This window comes from Haemaphysalis longicornis, unplaced genomic scaffold (assembly GCF_048455015.1).
Source record: "Haemaphysalis longicornis isolate Haplotype H1 unplaced genomic scaffold, Haemaphysalis longicornis Haplotype H1 scaffold_3, whole genome shotgun sequence".
In the NCBI taxonomy this organism is placed as follows: Eukaryota; Metazoa; Arthropoda; class Arachnida; order Ixodida; family Ixodidae; genus Haemaphysalis; species Haemaphysalis longicornis.
The window spans coordinates 176,486,454-176,508,607 of record NW_027526335.1 but is presented as its reverse complement, the minus strand read 5'-3'; the positions used below and the strand labels follow the sequence as shown (position 1 = coordinate 176,508,607).

Sequence of the window (22,154 nt, the reverse complement as noted above, 5' to 3'; positions counted from 1 at the left end):
ACTCTCGCGTTTGCGCTCCGTAGGCGTAACGTTTGGGGTTGGGGTCTAAGGCGTAAATAGGCAGTTTTAGAATAGTGGAAGCCGGCGTTTGGGGCCCCCAAGAAGCCAGGGGAACACAAACGCAACCTGCTCGCGTGCGGCGAGTTCTAGAAGAGGGGCGATCCGCCAACGGCTTGCGTTGCTTGGGTCGGATCGGGTGTTGGGACTTTAGGCTTAGCACAGTTCCGGATATTTGATCGGCGCTATCTGTGCAACTGCGAATGATACTCCCTAACACAACTTTTCACCACACTATGATCCCCTTTATCGCATGTGGAACTTTATTTCCGCTTTAACCGCGGTTTGAGCGATCGCTAGCCAAGACATCTGCCGTAGCCTCTTTCGATGCCTCCGCGCAGGTAACGCCTTCCATCGGCCGCTCGCCGCACCTCGCGCCGTGCGGCCCGATCGGACCACCGAACCTCCGCGACCGGTCAGCGTAGGCTTAGCATCGCGGCAGATATCTGATCGGCGCTTTTAAAATAAGGTCTGATGACAATTCCTAGCACAATTTTTTACCACATTAACCACTACTTTGTCGCATGTGGAAATTCTTTTTAGCGATCAGATTAACTGGAAGAGTTGCGACAAGCTTTTGCTGCCGTGGTCGGCGCCGGTTCGAGCCGCTGAGTGGGACGAGCGGGAAGGCGCGGCCGGCGTGCACGCAGACTGTTGACGAGGGCAGAAAACGCTTCACAGTTGCCATTACTTGTGAACGACGTGCGGAATCTACAAATTACAAGCGGAATCTACAATCTACAAGCTCAGCAATTGTCGTAGTTGATCGGGTGGATCGGGAAACGAGCCGCAGGTTTCGCTTCAGGTCATGGTCACGCGCAATCTCGCTGGCTGTGAGAGCTACGCTAGAACGCAAACTCCAGCTTTGGGGCGCCCGCTATTTCACCAAAACAGCGTGCGCGCAAAACGCAAACCCAAAACCTCGAGCACGGCTTGGGTTCTGCGCATGCGCAGTACGGCGCCCCAAGGCGCTTAGGGGCCCCAGAGTGTTGGGGCCCCCTATTTTAAAACTCCCTGATGGGTACCTGCTCTTTGACCTACAGTCAGTATATTTTCGAGTTTAAGGTGGTACCAGTTGAATGTGGTACACCTCAAAGAGTGATGTTAGGCCTACACGTCTGCGGCCACGGCCTTACGGCACGCAGAGGAACGTGATTCTCGTAATGTGTCGAGATGTAGGTGACGGGTGTCGACGTTCACCCCAGGATAAGACGTTAGGTCTGCGTACGCCATGCCGTCGCACGTCTGCGTCACCTCCTCCCTCTGCTTCACGTGAACCTGTAGAAGAGCGGATATATTGGAGCATTTTCCAAGCTTCGCAGGGGATTGTTCTAGTTTTCCTACACTTCGTCCACGATTCTCATCATCTGCCGATAAATGTGGAATTCCGGAGTGAGTTTTCGTGTACCGATATAATCAGTCAGAGACTAAACGCTTAGCTCTATGATCACACAATTTTGCATGTCAGAAAGGCGCCGTGACTACCCATTCAGAGCCTGCATTGGTGCGCACCACCTTTCCAAGAACGATCCGTGGTCACTATAACGCACTGTAAAAGAACTTACCACCCGATGAGATCATCTGGGCAAAATCTGTTGTTTCAGGGCTTCTCTTCCCTGTATATCCAAACGTGCAGGTGTAATGTAAAAAACCAAGAAAATGCGAAGCAATGTGGGGTCCTATGAAACAAATGGTCATATTTGTTTCATTATTTTCAATACCGCGAATTTCTGACATAGACGGCCAAGAAATAACATTCTTGCAGTATACTAATCTGGCACCCGTACTTCTGGTACAGCCATCTCAGCTGCACAATCTTTCGAGGTTGTAGTGTGTCCAATTCTTTTTTGTTTATGCATGGGTGGCTTATGTAAGCTATTCTTGTAGTGAAAGAAAATCCCGTTAGCCCTAGCTAGCTACAAAATACCTCTAGTTAAGCATTGATGCCCTCAAAATTATTTTCCGAGCAACGGTGACATGGCAATCTCGAGCGGTCAGGACACTGGAGACCAGACACTGCGGAAAGCGGCTGCAGAAAATTTGTATCGCCATCCTGAGCTTCCAAAAATGGCTGTCCAGCTAAGCTGTTTAGATGCACTACAACTTTTGATGAGGGTACGCCACGTTTTACTGCCTTAGAGTAATGGTAGCTACAGTCGCAATTAGGTCTCCGTGATACAACGTGATCGGTACGAGCCGCCTTTGGCTACATTCTTGGCCCAGGCTGAGTCTAAGCATCGGTTTGCTCATTGTAGCCCCATAGGACAGGGGTCCAATTTTTCCATAATGAAGAACAAAGAACCAGTTCTTATGGCGTGTCGCGATGTCAACATTAAGGTCGCCCAAATGATAACCACTGTGGTGTCCTCATGTGTTCTGACACATGCAAAGCGGTTTTTAATGAAGTTGTCAATGTCTGTTTTAAAGCGAATTGTTTATCACGCACGTTGTGTTAGTTTCGAAATTCGAATGGAACCTAAAACTCCCGGTGAATGTGCGGGCCAATACACCTCAGGAGGTGTTCTGCACTGTGTGCGTGCGCGTGCGTGTTAGGTGCGCGCAGAGCGGTGAGAGGAGGTGATTCGTGTGATTTAAGGGCCATTCAATCAAAATGTAAGTTTGGTTGATTCCAAAGATTGCCTGTTTAGAGTAACTCCGACGCCACTATTCATGCAAGCTTTCATGAGTATCCTATATAATTAGAAAAAAGGCAATGACCATGCGACCCATTAGCTCATTTCCCGCACTAAAGCAATGATATATTACCAGCCGCTGTGCGATACGTTGAGGCCGTGGAAAAGTAAAATGAAGTTAGGCAGGGCTAATAGGCTTGCATATTGAGCTTTGTGCGCTTAAGTGTAATGCATATTCATTTTGCAGCCGTAACAATAGTGGGGTAAACATTAGAAGTTGCAAACGTACACCTAACCAGACTCAGCAGTGCGTTCTGCGGTTGGCACTGCGCGAAGCTGCACAGCAGTCCTTAACTTTAGAGTTGTCCAACGGGACACGGGCCGATTGGTGTAAACGATATTCTCTTACGTAACCCTGTTTGTTGAGCATACCCAATGTTTGACGAAGCTGTTGCTAGCAACCCTAGCAAAAACTACTTATGTGAAATAAGTGGCAGGGGACATCTACGTTTAGGTATTGAGATGTAAGACGCGATAGTGTTTCTTCGTTGTCAAAAGAGAGCTTCCAATGGACCTGCGGCATTCGCCATTCATGCTTTCCGAGCGCTAAAAAGTAACATAAAGACACTAGGAACAACGGTTTTATGTAGGAGAAGAAGCTTCACTGCGCAGAAGCGGCAATTCGCAAAACCACGTATCCTTTCGGTCTTCTGCGAAGTATTATTTCCGGCAAGCCTACCGATCCGCATTCTTCTTTCCAAATTCGGTTTTAAGCAACCACGACCGATTACAGCTTCCGGCGCGAGCTCTCTTTCGGGGCCGTAGACATACTTACCCGTAGAGGGAACATTGTCTTTCGTGGTCTCTTCATGAGCCCGGCTGATAGCAGACAGTCAGCCTTTACGGAAGTTCGCCGAATGAGCCCGGTAGCGGTATCGCGTCAACAGTGGCTCATAGGCGCATGCACAAATGGTGGAAGAACAAACTTACTGCGCAGACGCGACGCTTTATGAACCACGAACCATTTCTGTCATAGCATCCGCCATAGCATCGTCGCCAGACATGGGCTGGCCTGTGTGGGGTTGTGTAGGGGAAGGACGTGGTGATAGGTTATCTTTCTTTGTTTCACAGACGCTAAGTAAAATTTCAGTTGTTGGTTGGTTGGTTCCTTAAGTCATGGCGCGTACCCACGCAGGGGATTGGCCATGAAGCTGCCTGTAATGATTAGGCTGTGACCCGGTTCATCTTAGAGAGAGACAAAAAAGTGAAGCACAAGAAAAATAATGAGAGAAGAAAACGAAATATTTAGATAGAACAGGATTGTCAGGAAAAAAATTGCGAATGAAGACATAGCTGTCTAGCAGGGCATCCGGCTTGTCGTCGCTACAAAGGAGTGAAAGGCGATCACAACATCTCTGTGGCAATATCCTAGCACGGAAGCACCCAGGGAAAGAATAACAGTTAAAGATAAAGGGACATTCAGCCTATTTAACGTGTATTCAAGGTGAATGCGTCGTATCGAGGAAAAGCGGCGAGAATTTAAAAGACAGTGTTCTATTGTTGCGGGGGCCTTGCAGAAAGGACATTGCGGAGATATAATCTGACCAGCTTTGTGTAGATAAAAATTTAAAGGGCGGATTCTGCAGCGAAATTTTGTGATTGCCACCTCACATTTGCGAGATTCGCAGAATTTAGGCTTCTATAAGTGACAGAGGTGAATATATTCGGTGCATGAACGAAGGGCATCCTGCCGTATAATTTGTAAAGAAAACTGCCAATTGGGCAATTCACTACAGCAGGACCACCAAGAGCCAAATTGGCTAATTGGTCTGCCTGTTCATTGAAGATTATCCCTGCGTGACCAGGGACCCACACTAACCGGATCTCACAAAGCTGGTAAGGAACGAATGAACGAAATGACTGGAGAAGGGAAGAATCTTAATCATTTGTTAGAGCGGTGCACACGGTGAGAGAATCCGAAAGGATAAGAACAGATCGGGGTATAGTCTGGCAGCCTGATTGTGAAGGACCAATCTAGAGGCCGAGAATATATTCCTACCCCAGCCTTCTCATCACTTTGCGAGCCATCTGTGGCAATACCGACATGACTATGAAAACTAGCCAAATGATCTTCAAGTAATTTGTTGTGTAATCGGGCCGCCAATAATTTCGCATGCGGTGGAAAAATGTTATCCAAGCTTATGTCGACAGGCGATAAATTATTAGAATAGGGCTCAAGTAGAAAAAGATCGGCATGAAGAGCAGTCTAGCGAGTGTCCTGTGTACTTCTTCGTCCACGTCTCTTTCTCGCTAGTAAAATGCAGTCAGATAACCAACGAGCCCAACTTTCTGCTTAAACTGCTATAATCCCAACGTCCAAGGAAGAAGATCCTGAGCACGCACGCAGCCAGCGAGGGTCGGTTATGGCCGACAGGCACATAATGTATACATTCCTTCAAGAACACCCATGGTTCACCTCATCATTGTTCCGCCGCCACGTAAGAACATCTTTAAGTAAAACAGAAATATAATTTGTATTTACATTTAAAATTACATTTGCACACACGGAGAGAGGTCGGTAGTCCTGAGGCTCTATTTAAATAAATTTCGGTTTCTATGCACGGGCTCCTTTAAGTTCGCGTCCTGAAATGTTTAAAATTTGGCAACTAGAAACCAAGTACTAATTCAAGGCGGAAAATCGGTGAGCAACGGGACCTTCATAGTCAACTTCCCGAAAATTCTTGTTTAATTTTCCTCGATAATAGCCTTCGAAATAGCAGGGTCAACAACTTTCCCGGCTCAGCAAGACCCGGCAAGTTACGTATGCTAAAACAAACCTTTTTTAAGTTCTCAGAGAAAGGCACCTGGTATTTTCCTTAAACCAGTATCGCAGCGTGTTATGAAAGAGTTCAGCTGTGGGAGCACGGCGTACAGTAAACTCCTGTTGTAGCAAACTCGCTTTATTCGAGGGGTTTTATGGTACCCAGTAGGAGGCACTCAGAGAACATTAATCAGTGTAGCACAGTACCGTTCATTACGAAGGAATTATTGCTTCCAATGAACTTCGTAAAAACTAGCGTTTAGTGTTTTTGACAACTCTATTGTGAGTTCTCGTCACCGACCAGACCACATGCTGCCCCATGGAGACTGTATTCTGCACTGAAGCAGCAAAAAGGCCCAGAAAGCGCCGGAATTACCGGGAACGATGGCACTGTGAGTGCTAGTTAAAGGATAGCTACCCGCTCGCACTCGTCTGGTTCCGAAATCGTCAGTTCGTCTCGGTTCTGAGCACCAGCGGGCTTTACAGATTTAACTGCGTGTCCAATCATTCCCTGCTGCCTCACTGCTCTGCCATTCCTACTGACGACGTTCAGAAAAGAACGAGTTGCATAATGGCTAAACGTGACATCCCACCCGGTCAGTGGACTACGGATAACAGCACTTTCGTTTGACATTATCTTCGGTAATGACGTCAAGTGAGCTTACGGCCCGCTTAAAGGAGCCATGAAGAGAAAATGCAAGTTGGTTTTATTCGAAAGATTTCGTGTTTTATAGTGCCCCCAGCGCTTATCCGGATACAAACGGTGCTTTATTCACTGAAAAATTAAACAATTTAGGTTAAAATTTTGATTTTCCCGCTCAATCGTGCGTTTTCGTGGTCCCAAATGACATCACGGGAACCGACCGCTCTGCAGCCTAGAGTACCTTCATTCACGCATCCGCCGTACAGGGTAGAGACACGTATGCGCTGGCGCCACCATTTTCGGTTGCTCGCTCGCCGCCGAAGCAAGTCATTGTGTCAAAACCGCGCTAAAATTATCGCCGCAACGCGGTTTACTGAAGAAGTTTGAATCATATTGTCTGTATCGCGTTGCTAAGTCTCGTGGGAAACGAAAAGAAGAACGCGTTGAGCCCGTTGGCCCAATTGCGGCGGCACGGGACCGTTCAAAGGTTGTCTCCACCCTGTACAGCGGTGTTGGTTTGTTCCCGCGTTTCTTTACGTTCCGTAACCTAGATGGCGCCACCATACCGTGGCAAGCATTTGGTTTGTTTTTGCCCGCATTTAAACCTGGCTTGATTTTGTTCTGGGAGAAAATATTCGTTCCCTGAAACAGTGCTCGCTCGACAAATGGGGTCACGTAAGACACCGTTGCTTGCGTCAATCGGCCAGTGTCGTCTGAGACAACCCCAAGCCCCGTAGTGCTGTGCAGCTAAACCGAGCATGCTCTGCGCAGTACGAACAGCAGAACGCATCAGTACTTCTATGTTTACATGTGCTTTCGTAACTTTCACTGTTTGTCCCATCATTCTTATTGCTTTGTAAAGAATGTGCCCTAAATTCAAGCGCAAATCGCTCGTTCGTCTAGTTTGTGCGCTCTACCTAATTTGCGTCTGCTTCTGCCAACCTCCGTCAATCGCAGAGCTTAGCTCATGTGACATCATAGGTTCTGTTGCGGGAAATGAGCTGGTGGGTCGCATGACCATTCCCGTTTTTCCTAATTATGTAGCTTATTTGAGCGAAGTTTACGTTAAAAGTGGTGTCAGTATGATTCTAACGAGACAATCTTTTGAAAGAACCAAACTTGTGTTTTCTCTTCATGGCTCCTTTAAGGGCATATTCCAGTCATTAGAAAACATTGCACCATTCCCTTACGTGATTAATAGCTTGGATGTGCTGACCACGTTCCGAATTTTATCCGCTATTTTCTAAGCATGGTGGGGAGATTTTCACGGAAATCTAAGCGGTTGCCTCTCTAACGCTTAAATCGAAATTTGCGACTTTGCCTGGCGATGCGCCACCCGTAAGAAACTCGTTATATATATGCAAATATTGAAACAGTGGCCGAATGAACACGAAGACAACTACACAATTCTATGTACACGGAAATTGCGCGATCCAAAACTTACCGACGTAGACTACGCTGAGGCTGTATAAGCAAAAAGGCGCTGGCGCAGTGACACAGGAGTGAGGCCGCACTGAGACGTTGTACGGCGATTAAAAAGTGGGACGCCACTGCAACAGGATACCTCGCTATCAAAATGTTTGTTTTGGGGGCCCAGAAGAAAAAAAAAACAAAGAACAAACTTTGCTCCCGGAGCAGCAATCTCTGCAAAAAATTTTTCGTCATCTCGGGCTCAAAAGCAGCAGACAGATTTGGCGGCGACGGGTCCAGATTTGGAGTAATATTGAGCCATTCAACAGTGTTGTGTGAGAAAACACAACAAATCATAGCAAAAGAACTGAATAAGTTCAAAGGCCCCTTACACAATCGCGTAGCAGTATCACAGCGATAGCTACAGAGCTCTTTCGCCGGACCATCTCACAGTCGTCTTGTCGCTTCGTGTTTCTTGGACCCGAATGGCGTCAGATCGCCTGTTTTTGAACCGGCAAAGTGTCGCTTGGGGCATCGTGACAAGGCAATGGTGGCGAATCGACCCCCAACATAGCTGTCATGCGATTTGCATCTCTTCATCAAGTGACGTTGCATAGATCATTACGGCGGATTTGGTGCCTGGTTGCAGCAATCCTGCACACGGCCAGAACCCACCGCAGAATCCATGTTTGTACATTCTCCAGAAATGTAGATATCAAATCCTGGTATACTTAGCAGCCATGCCAACATACTGCGTCATTAGCCCCACCTGGAGTAACCAGCGCGCATAGCCCTTACACTCCACGTAGTCCGTTCCACGAATAATGCAGTATCTCTGCCACGAAAGTGCTTAAGTCTGGACGCGGGTAGGTGCCCCACCACCACTTAGGCGTCATGTGGGAGACCACGTCCCTCCAACTGGGAGGAGTTCCGCCAACGGTACGAGGATAACGAATACGTTTTTTTCTGACAGACCATAAAATTAGTTGACTAGTTAACTGAATATTTTACGAATAACGGCAAAAGGCAGTTTGGTATGGAATAAACCAGTGACACGATAAAAATTCACGCAAGAAATGTAATTTGGGGAATCTGATGTTTGGAGTGAAGGACGCCCTTAAAACGTTACTCAAAATGTGTTAAACACCTTATCATACTGCACACTATACTTCGTCATGTACTACTTCTTGCAGTGCCTCAGAAATGATTATTGGCAACTTGAAGAACATTGCGCAATATCTCAGTGAAAAGAGTAATGTTTATTTCAATGTTTGAACGTTTAATGTGCAACAATGTATGTTCTTGCCACAGATTCGTTCATCACAAGTGGAATTTTTCTGCCCGCTGCTGAAGCTACATTCTTTCGCCCTTGTGATTCCCTATAAGCACGGATTACAAGCGTTTTCATCAGATATTTACTGACTTTTTAAGTGCGAATGCACTTCTTAAGCGACCCTGAATCACGCGTCCACCGCCGTCCGTCCATCCGCACCACATACCCACTTGGGGGATTGGCCAAGAAGAGTTCCTAATTTCTTTCGCACATACCCACTTAGGGCAATTGGCCAAGTAATCTGAATCACGCGTCCACCGCCATCCGTCCGTCCGCACCACATACCCACTTAGGGCGATTGGCCAAGAAGAGTTCCTAATTTCTTTAGCACATACCCACTTAGGGCGATTGGCCAAGAATCGGGCGTGAGAAGGGCTAATGCACCCGCTTAAAGGAGTACTGACACGAAATTTCAAAGCTGAGATCCGCTCTAGCAATCAAGTACAACGACAACACAAATAGGTGTCTGCGAATAAATGCATCTTTCTTTCTTTGTAGTTGTGTGTGTGTGTGTGATCTCTCTTTCGCGAACATTACCGAACCGCGCCAATTCAACTCCTGCATTCGCACTTTCACATTCTTCCCCTCGGGGAAATGCGGGGAAATTTTTTACGTGACCTTCATTTTAAGTATAAGTAAATACTGAAATTTGGCATGAATCAAGAAGGCGTTGCTTTGCTAGCATGCTACCTTCTAAAGCAACGTATTCCCAAATCAGGCGCAGGCTTTCGTACCTGTCGAAGGCACGTCGATTCGCATAGACAGTCAGATTCTCTCCATGTCCCCCTTGTGTGTAAGCCGCAGCATCTGGCCCCATTTTAGCCAGGCCAAGCAGCTCGATATCTTTTAAGCCCATTGAGCCACCCATCGCTTGGTTTCGCCCCCTTGTCTAGTCGTTTGGATTCCTGAAATGGGTACAAAATACAAGCTACAACAAGGCACGTCTTCATTTCACAGCACACGCAGGAACAGCGACAGGAACAGCGGATTGAGAGTTTTAGCACTCCGTGGGATCCGCCTGTTCCGTAGCTACCGTGTTAACCGGGACCTCACGGCACCAGCGCACGCAGGAAGGGCGAGGAGGCGCACCTCACCCCGACAAATGCGCGGGTTTTTTACCGTTTTGTGTTATCTACATTTTTTTTGCCGCTTTTTGCCCCAGATGGCTTTGCGCCAAAAAAAGGAACCATCCTCACGATCAACGTTTACCTATCGCTGTACAATTATGTTGACTATTTTGATCTGTCAAAAGATATACCAGAGATTATTGTACACAGTGCTGTAAGGTACAGGCTCTATGAAATCAACATTTTCGGTTTGGTTAGGCCACTGAAACTCCGCACCTTTTCTCGGGTTGCCTGATTCGTTTCCTGTCTCGTCAATGTCCTTGCGGTCATGTGAGATCGGCGAATCATCGCCGATTTTTTAGGCAAAATGGAAGGTTATTTGTCTTTCGAGAAAAGTTTGAAAAAGGAGAATATCGCCTGCCGTAAGACCTAAATAAAATAATACTGAAACGAGAGGTGCAATAAACGCGTGGCATACTGTTACGTGTAGGCTATGTTTGGGCTAGATGAGATAAAAATCACACGAAGGAACGTAAAACCGCACTCTATACAGCGGCTTTTTTTTTCTGGCTTTAATGAACTGTCGCCTTCAAATTTCCCGATGACAATGTGGTGCTCTGCAGGCGAACGTTTGATCGAGTCATAAAGTCTTTTATCGTAGCCAGGCAATGCAAAATTGGGAAATATGGCTGCGTAGTTGCCGAGCCAAGGACTGCTTTCATAGCTTGTGAAATAGCGATTGTAATGTGGCGAGAATTCCATTCCTCTTCTACTGATGCGACAAGAGCAGCAGTATCATCTACTGCCGATCGGTTTCTACGAAAGCCACCCTATATCTGGCGAATTACTGCATTTGTTTTCGACAAGCCACAAAACATCTACCGCATTTTCACGTTTCTAAGCACATATTCCCCAAACAAAACGTTATTCCTCGCGACCGCCTCGTTGAAATAGTTGGGCGCAGAAAAAGTGGAGGGAAGGAATGTAATTTTAGATTTTTCGAATCTTTTCATGTTTGGGCATCGTGATCGTGAAATAAAAGGGGGTGCTTAGAATCGATTAACTGCGGTATATACCTCCTCTAACAATTATTCGACGCAGTTCAACAGTTCGACATGTCGAGAAGAGTTTCACTTTGCCATCCGGCCAACATTGAGGGTAGGGTTGCTGAACCAGTGTCCGGACGAGGTCGCCTTCAGGAGACAGAGTTTGAGGTTGGAGTGCTGGGTAACTGCGATAAAGCCGCGTATGTAAAGGGACTCTGAAGGCCAAATACAAGTATCTTCAGATCGTAAGATTAGCTCACCGACAACAGGATTGTGCTACTCTTGCGCCTAGCTTTTCTGAAATATGTAGAACATAGCGAAAACGTGAAGACATGTTCCGCCACCCCTGGATCTACCGCGCATCTAACATCTAAAGTGGTTAAAATTGCCAGGCAAAGTATTTTAACAATACGCACTCACATGTTTCTAAGCACTACACTGGAAGATTTCTGAAGTGTCATCTTTGAACACTGAAGAACAAAAAGGAAGCTAGAAACAATGTGATGGAAGCCCGGACGCTAGATCACGCGGTAATTTATTATACCAACACGTATGTTTCAATTTTCGTGCGTTACGAGGTGCGACACTCGTTGAGATAATTGTGCGATACCTGTGCGGTACTGTGTCCAGAGCCTCTTTTATTATCACCCACTTCGTGCTTTCGCTGCGGTTAAGAAACAAGGGAACCTTTCTTTTGGCTAAAGACTAATTCCGAGTAAGCGGAACGCCTGCCGTACACAACGTCTATCCTGACAGCCGCTGGATGGCGCTATTAGTCCACACTGGCGGCGGCGCCGTTATGCGAGGTGGTTTGCGGGCGCTACGGACGAGCGGTTGGTTCGACGCCAACCTTCACGAGCCTAAAAAACGGTCTTTTTCGCAGTCAAGATGCGAAGACGCGGCGTGGGCGTCGCCCTCCCTTTTTCCATCAAGGCGGCTTGGCTGACGCAACCGCTTCGCTTCCATTCGTCCGATTTCAAACTTCGGCCAACGAGAGCCCTGATTGTAGCGATTCAAACTTGTCGGGGCTGCAATGAACTTCCGGGGGTATAAAAACCCGCCCGGAGGCACTTAGCGTCGGCATTCTTCAACAGAATTCTTTCTCTGCACTTTTCGGAGGCACCGAGTGAAGAGGTGCTGTCGCCTTTGTGCGAGTCATGTAACGCTTACTTACCCTTGTACATACTGCATATAAATGTTGCTTCAACTTCTCGTCGGCTCGAGAACTACATCGTTCTGCTCTGCGCCGCGTCGATAGCAGACGAAGCAAAGCAACGCCGCTCCACCGGTGACCGCTGTCGGAGGCCCAGTCACAACAGTGGCGGCTGCGGTGAGAGGGCCCAGTCCCAACAGCGGTGACAGCGTCAGGATGGCTGATTCCCAACATCGGTGACAAGCTGGGATGCGAGTCACATCCTTGGTGACCGCGGTGGGATGCCCAGTCGCAACAGCGGTGAGGCCACACAATCGGGAATCTGGCAACACTAAACAACCCCAAAATGGCCGCCGTTGCTTCGTGCGTGCCTCAGTGACGGTACTCTGTATCTTATCTAGAGAAACTCGACTAGATGGTCGACCATATTTACGGGGGTGAATAGCGCAGCTAAAGAGGAATAACGCGAGTCCTCTTGGTCGATTTAGAAACAAAAAACATTCATACCAACCAGGTATGTAATTGAAAAAGCAAGGAAACGAGCAAAAAACCAATATACTTACCCACTACCAGCGTTCATCACCGCATTATAGAGCCAGGAACTTCCAAATACGCAATCGCTTTTGAAGATGGCGCACTTTGAGCGATCTCTCTGTGTGCGTCCTTCGTGTCCTTCGTCCTTGGCAGCGCTATTCCCAGCTATAAATGTGCGACAGAATAGTTAGGGTGCCTTCAGGAAAAATATTTTGTACGCCGGGAATACAGGCCCGTGGTTACACGTGGTGCGGCTTTCTGCTGAAATCGCCTTAATATTAGGCTCAAATGAACGGAACCCAGACATAAATAAATCCGCGTGCAGCGCAGCCATGGTCCAGCGCAGCCGCTGTATTTATTCTTTCTCAATCACCTCGCCGTGTGATTGAGAAACGGTAAACTCCCTACATGTAAGAAATGCGATACCTTCTCATGCGCTAGGTCCATGCCTCTGGCAGCAGCAACCAAGATTGTTACACAATGATTAAATTTAAGTACGTGAACCAAAAATAAAACAAAAAACTCGAACAATAAGAATGAAATAGCAATAAAATCACGTGATTTGTCCGGCAGCCTCTCCGTGTTGAACGCAGTCTTTTGAAAGTCAGCTATACTGACGTGGGGCGAATTCTCTTGCTTCAAGTGCGGACTAGATGTGATGGCCAACAGCATGACTGATTTTACAGCACTAATCAGCATGACACGCAAGATCTTACTTAGGGAGTGCGGTACGACTCATGCTTGAAAGCAAACCACCGTGCACTATCGTGTCAGCGCTTCTAAAAAAGATTCACCACGTTCCAGTATGCATAGAAATATTAAAAACTATCTTTCGCTGTTTGAATAGCAGCTAGGTATACAAGCAGCAAAAAGGCCAATTACGTCACCAGCATTGCACAGCTTGGGAAGTTGAGGTGCATGTCTCCAAAGCAAACTTGATTTTGCCAGCTCAAGATGGGGCATCTTCTTCGTCTGTCTTAAAACAAAGTACCACATTAGGTATATGAACAAGCGGTGAGCTTACTGGTGTAGTTAGCACTTTTTACTCGTGTAGAGCCCATTTTCCTAGTCGCGCGCTAAGTGTACAGAAAAGGGTACACTTGTGCCAAAAAAAGCGTACTTACGCTGCTGCTGCTGCCAGGACTCACTTTAAGTGAGATGGTGTGTGGCGCCACAGTAGACTTTACTACTATGAAGTGTTCGCGACGCTTATTCGACGCAGCGGTTCAACTTCTGTGTTTGGATTGTGGGTCATTCTTTTAGGCACAAGCTCACTGCCGGTGAAAGAGGGAAATGCTGCTCTACTTTTCGAAACTAACCCTTTCGTTCCGGTGTTCGATGCAGCGGCCGCATTTCGCCCCTGTGGTTCCAATTTAGGTTCGAGGTTGTTTGTCCTAGCCGGCGACAGACACAACGACTACGGTGGAGCAGCTTTAATTTATCGTCCTGGTGTTTACGGGAAACCTATGCACGCTGATGGCCTTCTTTTTAATGTTTTTAATTTCACGCATCGCACACGTCGTGTTTTGTGTGCTTTCTCCGGAAGCCCCTTCCTAACGTCTCGTAGTCAGCAGCTACGGGTGTTCCGATCTATTAATGCCCATTAACCGCATACTTCCCCAAATACGTTTACTCTACAGCTGGAACCGCACAGGTCAAAATACTAGGCTAATCTGGCTTACAGAAATACCATTTCGCCAGCTGCACAACGATGTCCCTGGAGCGGTGCCGGACCCACGGCGGTGCTGCGCTTGGGCTGCTTCGTTTTTCGGCTGGAACCACTGGCAACTTCGCTGTGCCCCGTCAAGACCAACATCGATCGTTTTGGCAACTCACAGGGAACACGTGGATACCAGCATCATCCAGGTGGGCCGAGTTGTAACAACTTTACGGCCGACTATCGCCCGGCCACGTTGGCGACGCCGGTAAGCCAAACGGCGACGCTGACGCCGGTTGCGTGGCACAGGCCTCCCGAGGCAACATGTCAACCTCTACGATCAACCAGCGTGGATACGACCCACATGCCTAGCCGTGAGACACGGTTCCTATTTCCGAGACGCCAAATTCTACTTTTACAACGAGATTTCGGAGCCAAGCTCTCAACGACGCGGTAGCACGCCGCTCGCAAGCCAACGCCAAGAAGGCAGCGTCGGACGCCACCTCGGCGTCCGGCACGCCGGCAGACAAGACGCAGCCTCCCGCCTCGCGTGCCGCTAGACGCAAAGGCAAGCTTATCACCAAATGGAAGCCTCGACCCTTCCCAAAGCCGAATCCAGACGACTATGTAATAGTCGTCCGGAGAACTGGTACGGAACCGCGTTCAAGGCGTTCCTCGGGCCCGAGCGAGCTGAGTCTTTGACAGTTCTTCCCTCGAGAGAGCAAAATCTGATCGTCATTTATACCCCGGACCCCGACATGGCGGACAAGGTTATCGGGGACTTCGCGGTGAACATCGAGCGCAGGCAGGTCCTGCTAGACGGGTACCTACGACAAGATGGAGGCAATGTTTGCCACTGAGTCATAGAGGTCCGCAACCCAGATACGACGGAGACGCTTCGCGAGAGCGTGCGTTGGAGATCAGGCACCATCGTCGAGGTGCGTAAATTTGGTACCTCGAACAAGGCGCGCGTGACCTTCGCTGGCCAGACGAAGCCGCGCTTTGTTCACTACGACACAATGTTGATCCCCGTCCAACCCTACTACCGAACGATTCCGGCCTGCGGCAAGTGCGGTGTCGTCGGCCATCGGATGGACGCTTGTCCCAACCCAAGACCGAATACGTGTGGCCTGTGTGGACAGCAGGTGCAGCTTGTGGAAGAGGGAGTGCGGGGCCCTCATGATTGTGTACCAGTGTGTTCTGTGTGTGGCGGAGTGCACGCCACCAACTCACGATCATGTACGGCCAAGTACCGCATTTCCAAAGCGGCCGCCCCAAACGGCAGAAAATCCACGATGGCGGCCACGAAATGTCGGTAGCTTCAGCCTCGCGATGAGCCCGATGAGCCACCGCGCCAGGACAATGCCAAGACAGACAAGCAAGCTTCCTCTACCGGAGCAGTCGGGAAGCAGCCGAGGGTGCAATCCTGCAGAGGGTGGGGCATGGCATGGAGGAAAGGGGCCAGGCCTGGGCCAACGCCGTCAAAAACTTAAAGCAGGTGAGCGGTACGGGCGGGGCTGCCTCCTCGTCCCCCCCTAATCTCCCCTCTTCGGTGCGCAGAGCCGAGCAAAATATTTTGAGCAACCTGCAGGCACAAATTGAAACGTTGCAAAAAAGATTAGCCGCAGCCGAGGGAAAACAGACCCAATCAGTCTGCCCTTCTCCTCTCCCCGCAGTAGCGGCAGTGGAGAGTGAGACTGGCGCAGCGGCGAAGGACGCGCTAGCCGCTCTTGAGGCTCGTATGAGCGCCCGTGAGGCCCGTATGGGCAGTGTGATAACTGGCCTCCAAAATCAAATCTCAACTCTCGTAGAAGCCGCGATCGGGAAAATGACAGAGGCCATCCCCACCCTCATAGCACAACAAGTCGCGCGTTCCAACAAACGAACCGGGCTAATTAAGGACATGTCCGGCCGGTACCCCAAAACTTCTCGACGACAGATTGATCTTGATGATGATGACAGCTGCTCCCTCGCGGGAATGGAGGACAACCCCCACCGCGCTAGTGTTGGCTCGGGAGCGCCGCCATCACAATCACTCGTTAACCCCACCGACCACGGCGGGCAGCCTTAAAATTCGGAAATACGCGCGATCCAATTCGGCCACCGCAGTTCAAGCACCCAGTGGAACTGTCGGGGCTTTAAGTCCCGCACAAAGCGGGCCGACTTCCGACTTTTCCTCACGACGTTTGAAAACCTTCCTGCTGTGGTAGCCCTTCAAGAGCCAGGCAGCGGTGCCACGCTCACAAACTATACTACGTTTCAGCAAGATCCCTTATCCTGCATCTGTGTGCATAACAATTACACGGCCAACTTAGCTGCCCTTGACCTTAAGCCAAAATTCTCGTACGTGAAGGTAGCACTCCGTCCGCTACACAAACAGGACCCGCCACTACACGTGCTAAACATCTATTGCTCGCCGAGACTAGCCAACATTACATTTGCAGACCTTTTTAGCAGCGCCTTAAAGGCTGCGGGCAAGGACCCCCTGGTGATTGTGGGCGACTTTAATGCCCCCAGCACACTTTGGGGATATGTGCGTGAAGATCGGCGTGGACGTAAGTTGGCGGAACTTATGTCCACGCTGGGCCTAACTCTTCACACCGACCCTGCCTACCCGACTCGCGTGGGTAATTCCGTGACCCGGGACACATGTCCGGACTTTACGCTCACAAAAAACATCCAATATGCAGATTGGGTCAACAGCGAGGAGACCCTCGGCAGCGACCACTGTATACTCAACACCACCATTCGCACCCATCCCTTGGCAAGACCTTACGCAGAGGCAAAATTACCCGATTGGACTACATTTCGACAAACATACACTAACTCCACCCCCATTAAGGAGCAAAGGTACCATGCTTGGTCCCAGCAATTGGTTTCGACTCTTCGCTCCACAGAAACCCACATTAAACTCTCGGATGCGACTCCGGAGGTGGATAACTACCTCCTTCACATCTGGGCTGCTCGGCACAGCCTCGTCCGCCGGTGGCGCCGACAAAAACACAACCAAAAACTGAAAATTCGCATCGCCAAGCTCACCCAGCGAGCGGCGCAGTACGCGGCCCAGCTCGCCGACTCTAACTGGGTGGACCGATGCAACACGGCCGCGCGACAAATGTCCAGCAGGAGTACCTGGCGCCTCTTCCGCATATTGATCGATCCGACCCAAACTCGAACAGAGACACAAAAGCACCTCCAACGAGCGATTCACAGCTTCGATGGGAACACGAAAAAATTGGCATGCAAACTGCGAGACCAATACCTAAGCACACAGCAGGACCCTCGAGGGTCCGCGCACTCGTATGCAGGTAGCGAGAACGCAGAGCTGGATCAACGTTCCAGCTATACGACCTGAAGGCGGCCCTAGCAAAAATGAGGCGAGGAACAGCACCTGGACGGGATCACATCACAGTGAAACTACTTGCCAATCTTCCCAACTCTACCTACACTATGCTCCTTGTTTACATCAACTCTATTTGGCTAGGGGAAACACCCCTCCCGATTGATTTGAAGACCACCCTGGTCACCTTCATACCAAACGCGGGCAAAGCCATTGACACGGACAACCTCCGACCCATCTCCCTTACTTCTTGTGTGGGAAAATTAATGGAGACGATGGTGCGCGACAGGCTGTCCGAGTTTTTGGAGAACAAAAATGTATTTGCAGACACCATGTTCGGGTTTCGCCCACACCGGTCCGCGCACGATGTCTTGCTCCAGCTCGATCGTGAGATCATCAATCCCGTCGAGTACCCTCTCAGTGATAAAGTTGTGCTCGCTTTGGATTTGAAGGGGGCCTTTGATAACGTGACTCACGACATTATTCCTAACACATCTCTCACAAGTGGACTGTGGCCAAAATGCTTTCAACAACATTAAGCAATTCCTCACTGACCGACAATGATATATTCGAATTCAGGACCCGGAACACGGCCCTTACCAATTAGGTACGCGAGGGACCCCGCAGGGAGCAGTCCTCTCGCCCCTCCTATTCAATCTGGCAATGATAAGGCTCCCTGCGCAGCTGGCGAAAGTCGAAGGCATCCGGCATTCGCTGTATGCCGAAGACATCACCATATGGGTGTCACACGGTTCTTTAGGAGACATGGAGGCCAACCTGCAGCAAGCGGTGGACGTCGTGGACGACTACGCCCGTCGCTGTGGCCTTCAGTGCTCCCCGTCCAAATCAGCATTCGTGCACATACGCCCCTAACCAAAGTGCACCGCCAAAATCAACCTGTCCCTTCACAGCGGACCCATAACCGAACGCGATGAGATCAGAGTACTGGGGCTCTTCATTCGCAAACATCGTAGAGCAGACACAACATCGGCCAAATTGCGTAAAGTGGGGGACCAGGTGGGCCGGATGATCCGCCGAGTTTCGAATAAGCACGGGGGGTTACGATGCAAAGATTCCTTGCGGCTGGCGCATGCAATTCGTAACCAGCAGAGTCCTGTACTCGGCTCCATACCTCCACTTACGTAGGTTTGACGAGAATGTACTCGAGGTCATTCTCCGTAAAATCTACAAGCGCGCTCTCGACCTTCCGCTCCACACCTCCAACCAGCGCCTTCTAGGCCTGGGAATGGTAAACACATTTAAGGAGCTGCGTGAGGCGCACTTGACAAATCAATACACGAGACTGTCTAAAACGCCGTCGGGTTGCCGCCTTCTTGCCCGACTACACATCCATCACCCAATACATACGGAAAAGCGCGTACGAATTCCCGACGTCTGGAGATACGCCTTGCATGTGCGTCCTCTTCCAGCCAACATGACGCGAGATGACCACAGTGGCCGACGCGTCGCGCGGGCAGAATCATTGGCTCGCCACTATGGTCGAAAAAACGGAGTCTTTTACGTAGACGCCTCCGGCCCGCACCACGGGGGTTGGTACACGGCCGTGGTCGTCCACCAAAACACGGCAGTGAACGGACTCATGTTCCGCGCACACAATATTACACACGCGGAGGAGATGGCCATCGCGCTAGCAGCCGCAGATCAGGCTCAAGGGGTGCCTGTCGTAATATCGAACAGGGGTGCATTCCGTACTTTGCTTACAAAATTCTGCAAAACAGTAACTACCTGGGTGCCCCCGCGAACCGAACGAACATATGGGCTCTGGCTCACACGGGCCTTGAGGGTAACGAGGTGGCTGACGCCGCTGCCCGCGCGCTCACTCTCCGGGCACCATCCTAATCTCCCACCGATCCGGACCTAGAACCTACTCCCACTTGCACCTTTAAGGAGGTCACACAGTTTCATCAATCCGGCCATTCCGTCTATCCCAAGCCCTGTAGGGGCCTCACGAAGGCGGAGGAGCGCATCCTCCTTCGCCTTTATACGAAAACTCTCTTGTGCCCGGCAATCTTAGAGCACTTCGACCCAGCTTGCACGGGGAAGTGCCCGCACTGTGAGGAAGATTCCTCTGGCATTTTGGACATGGTGTGGGCGTGCCAAAAAACCCCAAACCTACCCCCTCTACCCAACCCTTCCCGGGAGGACTGGGAGGCAGCCCTGCTCGGCTGCTCTGAACTGACGGCCCAAAGGGCCCTGGTCGGGCGGGCCCGGGCCGCGGCCGACGCCATTGGGCTACCGTAAGGGGGAGCCCACCCAGCCTTTGTACAGGGCGGCCTCTTAAGGACCGCTCCCCACCCTCCCTGTACAAACTTCTGTAAATAAATGTTTTTCGGTCAGTCAGTCAGTCAGCTGCACAACCGCGGGATTTCCACACTTGCGTGAAGCACGTCATATTTTATTACGCTCTAATTAACAAATGCGTCTCCCCATACCCAAATGAAAGGATGCCACGAAGAGACGAACACTTTCAATATATTTTCACATTTTTTATATTGTTTGCTTCAAGACAGGGAAAACTCTTAAGCGGCGGAGAGCAGAATGGGGTGCTTTCGAGACCAGCATAAGGTTTTGAACCAATAAATATGCTTTGGAGAATTGATTGATACTTATTCGCGTTGATTTGGAATTTGTACTGAAGGGTAAAATTGTGAATGTAGGTGATTTTTAACCAGCACGTGCTTACAAATGCAGGGTGGTGCGACGATGATTCGAACACTTTAAAAAATTTTCCTGAGCGAACCGCCGGTCTGTTCGCGCTCGAACGTCCGACGAAGATCGCATTTTGTGGTCTATTTTGTTTGACACTGGAAAAAAACGGCGGTACTTACCTGTTTATTCTGAAAATAAATAAAAACGATTTTCGCCTACGGGAAAATGGCGGCTGATTTCGACGTGCGATCCACCGCAAGTTGATGTTGGAACGACGGCGCCACCTGGGGCATGCCGAGGGAAACGAAAGTGTGGGATTCATGGTGGGAATGAGCAGATGGTTCCGCAGACGATTAGAAAATGCACCTAGGGACAGAGCTCTTCGATATAGGCAGTTGCGAAGCTTAGCCTCAAAAAACGGCCCGCACCTGGACCCGCCTCCTTCGGATCGTACGTACGGTGGCGCCACCACGGCCCACGCACGCACCATCCAAAAAACACAGTAATTCTTCAAACTGACAATTTAACATTAAACTTTGTTTAAAATGCCCATAATTTTTTTTATTTTAGTACCTTTCTAAGTTATTCATTATTTGTTTAAGTGCGGTTTTTTGTTGCGATAGTTTCTGCGTGCGCAAACTGCCTCGACCGATTGGCTCCGACCTGAAGTACTAAATTTGCAGTTCTCGCTCGGTCTACGTCGCACTGAATGCCAACCCTAATGCAGTAGGCAATCAAGCGGCCCTAAATAATCATTTATTGGTTGCGTAAAGCCGTCGAATCAAATTTTTAACTCTCTTTTTTGCCGCCGGAAGAACGCCGATGACGCGCAGCAGACGACATTGCGCAGGCGACAACGCATTTCGCTGAACACACGGTCCAATGTTTTTACTACTCTTGGTTGCACACGTTGGGCTTCTTCGGCGCAACAAATTTACGTAAGCACCCAAATACAACTTTTCGCCTAGGTCGTCAAGCGGCGAACCGCGTAGTATAGTTTATTTTGTCACCAATAGATGGCGCCACTGTACGGGAAATTCCAAAACAGTGGACCAATCGAAGGGCCACTTCTTGATGTATGAGGCCTATGGGGAGTTTCACAAATCCTACATCAAGTAACTCTACCTAGGAAGGAGCCAAATGAGCTAGCAGACGATCAGAAAACCCGCTTTCACATTTTCTCATCCTCTGCTACACCATTTGGCTCCTTCCTATCGCGAATCCTAAATGTTCGTTTCGCTCCGCATACCCCAGGTGGCGCCGTCGTTCCAACATCAACTTGCGCTAGCTCGCACGTCAAAATCACCGCCATTTTATATAGGCGAAAATTGTATTTATTTGTTTTCAGAATAAACATGTGAGCACCGTGGTTGTTTTCCAGTGTCAAACAAAACGACCGCAAAATGCGACCTTCATGTGAAGTTTGAGCGCGAACAGACCTGCGGTTCGCCCAGGCAACCTTTTTAAATTGTTCCAATTATCGTCGCACCACATTGTATATAAGCGTCGCTCATAACGTTTTCAGGAAGTGCACTCGCGTCTTTGTTTTCCCGCTTCAGTTTCTGACTGCTGTCTGCTGCATCTTAGAAAGCCGAATCCTGGTTTTATCTTCAATTGTGTATGCCTTTTAAAGGGTGCGATTCCAGGTATTTTTCCCAATTGTACTCTAAAACCATACCGCACATCCTAACTTTGTTTCCGTGGCCACGAATAATTTTGTAACAGCGAAGCTGTTTTGTAAATCGTAATTTTTTGTGTCGCCACTTAAAAATACCAAGATATTACCGAAA

General features: G+C 49.2%; 1 pseudogene; it reads left to right on the top strand.

Moving 5' to 3' along the window:
- The first annotated feature begins 14,678 nt into the window (after positions 1 to 14,678).
- On the top strand, positions 14,679 to 16,425 carry LOC144175552 (uncharacterized; annotated as a pseudogene).
- The last annotated feature ends 5,729 nt before the right edge of the window (positions 16,426 to 22,154 follow it).